This window comes from Euphorbia lathyris, chromosome 10 (assembly GCF_963576675.1).
Source record: "Euphorbia lathyris chromosome 10, ddEupLath1.1, whole genome shotgun sequence".
In the NCBI taxonomy this organism is placed as follows: domain Eukaryota; kingdom Viridiplantae; phylum Streptophyta; class Magnoliopsida; order Malpighiales; family Euphorbiaceae; genus Euphorbia; species Euphorbia lathyris.
In genome coordinates, this window is record NC_088919.1 from 75,620,709 (window position 1) to 75,631,247 (window position 10,539).

Consider the following 10,539-nt stretch of genomic DNA (forward strand, 5'->3'; position numbering starts at 1 on the left):
AGGGTTACCCAGAACTCAGAGGGTCATGGATTCCATCTTTGTGGTTGTTGACCGATTCTCAAAAATGGCACACTTCATACCATGCCGAAAAACCAATGATGCATCGGCAACTGCTAAACTGTTCTTCAAGGAGGTCGTCAGACTACATGGCATACCAAAGAGTATTGTCTCAGATCGTGACACGAAGTTTCTGAGTCACTTCTGGCGGACTTTGTGGGCTCTTTTTGATACTTCTCTGAAGTTTAGTACCACTGCCCACCCTCAGACAGACGGACAGACAGAAGCGATCAATAGAACTCTGGGAAACTTACTGCGTAGCAAGTGCAAGGATAAGCCCCGGATGTGGGATGTGGTTCTAGCCCAAGCTGAGTTCGCCTACAACGGCTCTATACATTCGGGAACCGGGAGATCACCATTTGAGGTAGTATACACAAAGACCCCAAACCATGCCCTTGATATAGCATACCTTCCAAAGGGAAATGTGGCTGCCAACCAGCTGGCCCAGGACTATATGCAGATGCACCAAGAGGTAAGGGAGACTCTTGAGGATAGAAATCAGAAGTTAAAGGCTAAGGCGGATGAGCACCGCAGGGACCTACAGTTTGAAGTTGGAGATGAGGTCATGGTATATTTGGGCAAGGAGAGGCTTGCCAACACCGCAAGCAGCAAACTTCGGCCTAGGAGGTATAGGCCATATAAAATCACTAAAAAGATCAACGCCAATGCCTATCATATAGCATTGCCAAACTGGCTTGGCAAAGTCTCACCAGCGTTCAACATCCGTGACCTTAGCCCATGGAAATCGGATGGTCCTTTAGAGCTCAACAAAAACGAATCAGTGCCGGACTCTTTTAAAGAAGGAGAGAATGATGCGGACATCCGAACTGGCCACACTGATCGCGCGGACTCTAGCGGGTCTTCAAGAATCAAGCTCACAGAGGATGCACCTGGAAGGGCGGATCCCCAAGACATGCGAGCAAGGCGGATCTAGGAGTACGCCAGAAGGCGTATCCACATATGAGCATGGGCGGATCGCCAAGATTACTTCCTCAGAAAGTCGACCAACAGACAGTCTGACATTCCATACCTGCACCTCTGTACCTGTTGTCTGGGGGCATTACCTATCTTACCCTCTTATTATTAACTGTATTGTAACCCTAGTAGGGGTAGTCCCTGTCCTTTGCTTATCTTTTAGAGGTTGTATTTAAACCCTCATTTTGTAAGGATATGGCAACTTTTATCAATCAAATATCATTTCTCTTTGAGAATTAAGGTTTATACCTTGTTATCGGGATTCACTCCTTCAAGTTAAGCTTGAGAAGAACATCTTTGTTGGTTTACGACTAAAACATTCATTTCTCGCTTTCAATCCGTATCATTATAGATATTGAATATTTCTTCTCAAGCAATTTTGTTTGAGTCTCAACAAGTAGGTGGAAGAGGAGATTTTACTTTTTCCTGCATGATAAATTGAAACTTCATGGTAAGCGTTTAGCGGATATGTTGTGACATTCTAAAACTAGGATCTGCTTGTCAATTAATCCTTTTAATTCAATGTAGATTTCCTTTTGGTGGCACTTTTCTCTCTCAGTCTAAAGACATGGATTGTTATTATTATGTGGTTTATTTTGGCACATGTTGAACATAGATGGGACCTTGGACCTTTATATGTAAGTTGCTTTGTTATTTGTTTCTATTGTCTTTGGTTTGTTCAATTTCTCCAACCTATAAAAGAACTATCATTTATGTATCGAGTAACAATTGTGGCTGATTTGTATTTTAAATTACGAGACATAACATTATCTAGTTATCATGCTCAGCAGACCAAATCCGTTATATTGTTGCGTTGCATTATCTACTGCATCACTTACAACTTGTCTGTCAAAAATTTACTTACATCCATGTTTCTTAATTTCCTCTTACCATGTCATATACAGATACTGGCTACAGGATTCTCACTAATCTTCTTTAATCTTGGACGGCGTCAAGCTGGTGATGCCAGGTATTGTACTATTTTTAATTGATTGTGCTAATACTTGTTTAAATTGACACACCTTATCATTGAAGAAAAATTATATTTTGTAAGATAAGACATAAATTAGTGCATTATCAAAATGAGAATTTCTTTATTACTTATATTCTTTTTCCTCCTTTCAAGGGTTGAAGCGGGGAAATTGAGTCTAGTACATGAATTCTGTCCATTGTCATTATTGTTGAAACGAAGATCTAATCTGATCCAAAAACCATTGCCTGTCGCATGGAATAAATTTATTTTGTTGCTATTATTCCTAATTTTATTGGGGTTTTGTTTTGTTTCTTTTCGCCGAAATCTTGGCAGCTGATCATGATTTTCCGTAATGATGTTTTTATAAAGTGTTGAATGTCTGTCATGTCTTTCTAACAATGCTTGAAACACTAGTAAGCTCAGCAATGAGCATAATTTGCATGCATTTTTTGAATATTTTTTTTTTGTCTAAATGCAGCGCTTATTCAATCTTCAAGATCGGGGGACCCTAAATGCAGATCGTCTAGATCGGGACATTCGAGCTGGTCAGTTTTGAAGCTTTCTGTTGTGATTAGTAAAAGGTATAGTGTTAAAATTTGTATCCACCCAATCTCCTCTATGTCCTGCCTTTCATTTTTGTGTTTTTCATCCCTCTGTACATTTTGTTTAGCCCTTCTGTATTTTAGCAATAAAATTCTCTATTTTTTCGAACCTAGTTTAGTCGTTAATTAGCGTATAAAATTGGAATAACGTACAAAAATACCATTATCAAGAGTAATATTAATTGTTAACACAACAAATGGTACAATTGAGGGGTTTAAAATTGGTAATCTGAGCCAATTTCAAACATTATTCAAGGAGTTCTCTTCTGAATTATAAAACTGGTGGCTAGCTGTGCAAATTATCTTTAGTTCTAAACTTTAAAGTACTGTTCTAAACTTTCTCCAGGTCTTCAAGTATTCATATCAGAAACTAATTTATTTTCCCGTTTTAAGCCAATGATTTTTAGTTAAAATTAAAAAATCACATTTTCCCCCACTAAAATAAATGGCTACCCCGTACATGTAATTGTTGAATTGAATAACAAATAATTTCTTTTCCTTGTTGCTTTCTCACTCTCAATTTCACTTTATTATTTTTATCATCCCCTTATGATTATTGCATGTTGTTAACCCCATTTTTGCAAAGCCCCGTCACTTGTTAATTTAATTTCTTTGATCATCTATGAAAAGGAAGCACTTAGATATTTCTAAGCATTCCTTTGAAATTCACTCTGTGCTCTGTTGAATTTTTTTTTTCTTTTCTTATTTTTGTTCTTATGATTCTCTAAGACCTTTTTTTTCAGTTTTTGGTCTATATAGATAATTCCACATATATGTTCTTGAATTGAATTTTTCTATTTTATCCTCATAAATATTGGGATTTTTATGTGGAAATTCTTATTCTAATTCAACTTTGTAGCTGTTCTACTAAGCTTGTGCTTGCTGAGTAATTTAAGTATATGTTCACCTCATGCTGGAAGTTTTAACAATCAAGAATGAACACCCAGATGGCAGTCAATGTATTGTTCATTATAGAGTTAAAGGGCCTTTGAAGATTATAAGAGCATTTGGTGCAAGATTTCTCAAACAGGTATTTGTTAAAGTTCCTTTATGGATATTTTCTTGAGAATCTTCTCAAAATTTAGTACACAATAAGAAGAATACAATTTGTTGTAGTAATGTTCTAAATCTTTTGTTTTGTTTGATGATAATTGCACAACTTACATTACCCAAAGTGGTGTGCTATTGCTTCTAATATTAGTATTTAAATATATGTGACTAAGTGCATTATTTCAATTGCACATTCTAGGGATCTTTTGTCAATTCCTCTAAAGGAGTCTGCCTATACAAGTTCAGGATATAGACAACTCTTGACAAGGAAGCTAGCTATTTTGATTAGCTATTTTGATTATTACTAAGGTAATATATTAAACTTTTACATTCAATTTAACAATTTTATTCTTCAATTTTTAATTATTTTATTATTTTTTCAGGTATTAACAGAAAGCAAACCTAGGATTAGAAAACACAGACTAAAGGTAATAACAGAAAGCAAACCTAGGATTAGAAAGCAAGCAACACCAAAGCTTGGTCCTCCTTTAGAAAAACAAACAGGTAACATGAATTATATAAGAAAACAACCACTTGACAAACCCCTAACAACTTGCCCAATAAAATCTAATGAAACTTCAAGAGGCAAAAGGGGAAATGTCAGAAAGTAAATAATCAACCTAGTGTCAACAAATGCAGTATAACCAACTGTGGAGCATTCAAGTTCAAAGGCCCCTAAATATGACAATCATTCATGCGGGAGGTCCTTAAATTTTGACATTGAAGGACACATCAATGTCCATTCTGTATGAAGCCAACTTCTCATGGAGGATCGTGGTTTAGAATATCCTCCATTAACATCTTCCGCATGCAACTTATCATGCAGAAGATGTTAGTGGACGAAGTTCTGAACCACAATCTTCCATGAGAAATTGTCTTGCATATAGGGTGAACATTATTGTGTCCTTCAATGAAAAAATTCAAGGACATCTTGCATGAATGATTGTCATATTTAGGCGCCTTTGAACTTGAAGTCTCCACAGTTGGTTATACTGCATTTGTTGACACTAGGTTGATCATTTCTTTTGTGACATTTCTCCTCTTACCTCTTGAAGTTTCATTAGATTTTTTTGGGCAAGTTGTTAGGAGTTCGTCAAGTGGCTGTTTTCTTACATAATTCCTCTTACTAGTTTGGTTTTCTGAAGGAGGACCAAGCTTTGGTGTTGCTGGTTTTCTAATCCTATGTTTGCTTTTTGTTATACCTTTAGTCTGTGCTTTGGTGGGGCAAGCCTTCCCTTGCCAATTTTTTGGCAAATGGAAGCTCCTAAGTCTGGAACCTGTGACCTCTAGTCGACAACAACGTTTACAACAGAATTAAGGGAAAGTGATCAAAATTAAGAGAAACTCAAAGAATTGATTGATTAGGCCAAACGATCATGAGATGAAAGTTATCATGAATTATTTCGTTTATTCCAAATCATTGTTACGGAAAAAATAAACCAACTAGATCAATAATATTAATTTGTAATATTATAAAATCACATTCAAATGTAAATATACAAAAAAGAACTGGTTTAAATTTGGACAAAGGACTATACTGAATGAATTGAAAAGTTAGTTGGATAAGAAATTGAAAGAAAGAGAAAAACATCGTATTGCGGACTAAAGTGAATAAAATATAAAGTCTGAAAATAGAGACTAAAATGAATAAAATAAAAGTTCCAAATTAAGGACTAAAATGAATAAAACAAAAAGTATTAAATTAAAAGATAAAATGAATAAAAAGAAAAGTTAACTTATTAATTAAGGATCAAAGTGAATAAAAATAATATTATTATATTAGAGATTAAAATGAATAAGAAAAGTAAATTATTAAATTTGGATTAAAAATGAAGAAGGATAGGCCACAACGGAGAAAAATAAAGTTTATTACATTAGAGATTAAAACGAATAGAAAATAAAGTTTTTTTTATAACTATTTGTACTCAAACAACCATGAGATGAAAAATTATCTTGAATTGTTTCATTTATTCTAAATCATCGTTATGAAAAAAATAAAACAATTAAATCGATTTTTTAAATTAGTACTATTTAGAGGTTTAACCTAGGCCCCGTTTGTTTGTCAAACTTTTTTAAGAGCAAGTGCCACATTCTTAAAATAAAAATATGGTGGTCCTATTGCCACTTCTGAAAGTGTTCTATATGTTACGAGAATCAGTTGGTAGTACGAATGCGATCATCTTTAGGAGTCGTACCATCTCATCATCCCCATGTACTAGAGTCAGTTTCTTCTTCTGCTTAAAGTGTTTGATCCTTGGCTCTCAAATTCAACAAAAAGAATCAAAGGCTACGTTGCACGGATATACGTTTTTTCTAAAACTAAACCTTAATAAAATAGCCTTCAAATTAACAAAAAAATTACCTTTTGTTCTGGAGCATCAATTGCCTTTTCCATTTGAGAAGCACATATGAAATATGTCAGCTCTGTAATTGAGGCATGTGATCTCGAACCAGACTATATAGATTAAGGAAAGAGTGAGACAACAGGCTATATACATGGATTTAGCCACAATTATATATTATCTTCCAGGATACAACATATGCATAGAAAATTTCTTATATGTGTGGAAGTTAATACCGAAATAGGACCACAGATTGAAAAAAAGTTTGGCCAATCCAATTTGACAGTAAAGGATCAAACACTCTAAGTAGAAGAAGAAGTTGAAGCTAGTGCATAGAGATGATTAGATGAAACACTCTAAGTAGAAGAAGTTATCAAACACTCTAAGTTATCAGCTATCATGAATCGTAGAACACTTTCAGAAGTGGCAATCAGGCCGCCGTATTTTTATCATGACAATGTGGCACTTGCTTTTTAAGGAGTTTGACAAACAATGTCAAGTTTATTATATAAAGTGAAGCCATAATTTATTGATTCAAAACATATTAGTGTTGTAACAAAGAAAAGGGGACACATTCACAATCTTCAAATTCATAACATGTTTCCCCTTTTCCAATGCCTCCACTAACTATAAATGGTGGCTTTCATAAGACACGAGTGCTTGAAAATAGTTACAGGAGCGCGAAATTGATGGAGAAGATTCATCAAGCTGTTGGAGCTTATGAAGGAGAACCTTCTCTGAGTGTCAAGAAGTTTGCTCTTGATCAACGCATGCAATACAATCCGGTATATATTGGGAGGAACAAAGTTGCACTACTTGAGCCATATTAGATAGAAATGCTTATTAGTTTTCCTAGGAACCACACAAGGGGAGGTGCGATTAGTCGAATGAATAGATATAAATTGTTTGGTAACTTATTCCCGGTAAGATCTACGTATTTGCAAAGACATTTTTATAGTTTAAAATTTTACAAATACAGTCTATGGGTGTCATTTACGCCTAACATTCGTTTTATCCTCCAATCTAACATATGGTTTTAAAATTGAAAACTTATTTCAGATTCATACAGACGTATTCCCAAGTAGGATAAATATGGTGTCTCTATTCTCACGGATAGGAGGCGCAGACACTCTTCACCAGTGGAGTAGTAGACTGAAGAATGTAGTACAGAAAAAAATGGAGAAAAAGTTGTCATTCATTTATTTTCAATTCTAAAGGTCTAAATTGAAAAGGGAAAGATAATGAGATAGATCTGGTAAGATTCAAATGTAATTTCTTTCCTAATTAGGCTATGCAATTTGGTTTTTTTACTAATAATCACACAGTTTTGATTTGGGAACTATAGAAATTTTTATTAGTTGCAGAAATGGGAAAGGGAATAAGTTACCGAGCAATTTAAGATCAGAATTTTTCTTCCCCAAATTCAAGGTCTGAATTCTACGACTGTCGGTGTTTTACTGTAATTACCCGGTCCGGAGTGGGTGTCGCCAAGGAGCGGCCCTAAGGGATGGCGATGGGGGCAGGAATGAACTGAATCCCACGTCCAAAATGAGAGGGAGTGATTGGGGCTTATTAGTAAGATGTGAATCCAATACATGCAGACGCATTTTGAAGCCGTGAGGTCCAATGTGTTGGAATTGGACCAGAGCGAACAATATCTACATGGTATTGGACCAGAGTGTTACAATTGGTATCAGAGCCGACTCTCCACGTACGATGTGTGGTTCGGGGATGAACCAGGCGGAAGCTAGTGGGCCTGTAAGGACCCGGTCCCAGGCAGGAATGAATTGAATCCCACATCGAAAATGGAGAGGGAGTGATTGAGGCTTATTAGTAAGATGTGAATCTAATACATGCAGATGCGTTTTAAAGCCGTGAGGCCCAATGTGTTGGAATTGGGCCAGAGTGGACAATATCTACATGGTATTGGACCAGGGTGTTACATTTTGCACTATGTCATTTTTTCTTTCACATGACACAAGATAAATGACAGACATTTGTTTTCGTGTCGTTGCGTAAATGTGACATTTCGATAACACAATTTTGTCATCTAAGAAAATGCACGTTTTAGGAAAAATTTACTTACTCATCAGATGAAACTTTGATAAATGACTGTTATGGTATGCCGAAAATAAAAAAGGCGGGAAATGAAATTTTACTAACCGGCCCAACTAAAATAGATACCAAATTTAGGCTCTCAATATATGTTTGACTAAAATTTCATAGCTTATATACAAACCCCTCTCTCATCCCAAATCCCATTTTAGGTTTCGCCCTCTTTGGCTAAGGCTTCATCTTTCTCATCCCTCTCTATCTCCAGTTGCTTTCTACATGCAAATCACTAGGACTGAGATCGAAACACAGTAATGGTAAGCCATATTTTCTTTGTTCCTCGATGTATTAGAGTTTCATTGTTCCTTACTATTCCTCATTCAATTTACTCTTGTATAAGTGGATTTCAGTAGCTGGAATAAGGTTCTATTAATTTTCATGGTTGAAAAAGTTAGATCTCTCGCTTAGATACACTGATTTTATTATATCCAATGTTAGATTCACTAATGAAAAACTTGAGACTTTATTTTTTTTAACCTAGGTCAATATACTGTGTGATGCTGAAAATCCTTGCAAATTGTTCATGACATCATTCCAGCGCTTCGTGGATACTACACTATGAACTTTGTCTAAAATTATGATTGGCCCTCAGAACTTTTAAAGTGTCTCAATAGCTCCCTCAACTTGCATTAAATGTTCAGATAGCTATCTGAACTTGCGTAAAATGTAATCAATTAATCACCCAGTTGAAAAAAAATAAACTATATGGGGAAGATTTGTTATACACGTCTTAAAATATTATGACATAGTTCACAAAGTACATTAAAAATGAAGTTGTTACTTGCTCAACTGTACAACTTATCTTCTCTAATATTAGAACCGTATACCCCGACCTTGGTCGTCTTACTTTTTTAAGACGAACACAATACATCTTCCGCATTTAACTTATATTTTTACAACTGAGTGATTATTTGATTACATTTTAGGCAAGTTCATAAGGCTAACTATAGATATTTTTATGTAAGTTGAGAGAATTACCAAAACACTTTGAAAATTCAGAAGTTTAATCAAGTTTTTTGTACAAATTATAGGCAATTTTAGAAATTTGCTAAGAATTGAAACTAGAAAGCAAAAAGCTGCCACATACACTGGCCCATTATTTGAATAAAATTTTACAAACACAGTAAAAACTAAAAAATGGAATAAAATCTCAATGCAAAATTTGAGTTTATTTGATAATAAAGTCATTAAAGGTTGCTCCCGCCATAATAAAGTTACAATAACCGATTTAGTGTGCGTAATATTAGAATAATAGCGTGAATGATTTACAAAATCAAATTAGGTGGATCAAACCATAATTAATTTTATTTGACCTAAGTTTATAACCATAATTAATTTTTATTTTATTTGTTTAATTCATTGCCATGTGGGAGATACATGCTTTCCGCATTGAAAAATAATTCATTCGTGACTCACGCGTGACATAGAGCTCCTCTGCAAATCATCCACGATATATCATTCCGCGCCACGCGGACACTAAACCGTCTATTGTGATTTTATTATGACCGGAGTAAAACTTTAATAACCACCTAATATGAAAAGAAGGGCAGAAAATTATAAACAGGTGCAAATAAGGTGCAATCTCAAAATCCAAAATTTTATTTTTTTTGGGCCTATTAGGCCCTATCTAAGTCTAAATTTCTTTTTTTTTTTTGCTTGTTAGGCCCTCGTTAAATCCAAAATTCTAATTTTTTCACGTATTAGGCTCTCTCTAAATCCGATTTTTTTTCTATTGAACACCGATCTACTAATTTTTTTTTTTACACATCATGTGTAAAATCGGCCCTTCAAACGAGCAATCCTGTATTCGCCACCGACCCGTATAAAAAACAAGTGAGTGTCACTCCTCGGGTCTTCAAGACAGTCTGTCCTTACCACCACCCCACCTAAAATGCCTTAAAGGACCACATCAAAAAAAATTCATGTGACCTCTGAACCTTTGTGCCCAAACAAACGAAATTAATTTCTGATTTCCTTATCCTTGCTTGGAAACCCCATCTGTCCGATCAAGTTGTATGAATTTTACTTCAAAATTGTGTATTATATCCAAATTTTGTGTTATTGCTTCCCACTGTCCTAGAACATTTTCTTCATAGTGCAATTTTGCTTTCCGAGGTTCAGAAGAAACAATGGATCGTACCTCTTCTCACCGATTTCCTTCATTTTTAGTGATTTGTTCGCTCGAATTCGGGCAAATTCTTCCATTCCACTCTCCCAAGATCGTACCACCTTGACCCCGGATAGTTTCGGCCCCTCTGTCGCAAAAGGAAAATACCTGAGTGTTGTATTAGCCCCCCAAAATGACCCATTATGTGTTAGGCTTGTACAAAATCCAAAATTACAATAATCCAAATTTCTAATTTTTTTGGACCGGTTAGGCCTATCTAAATTCAAATTTCTAATTCTTTGGCCTGTGTAATTAGGATTT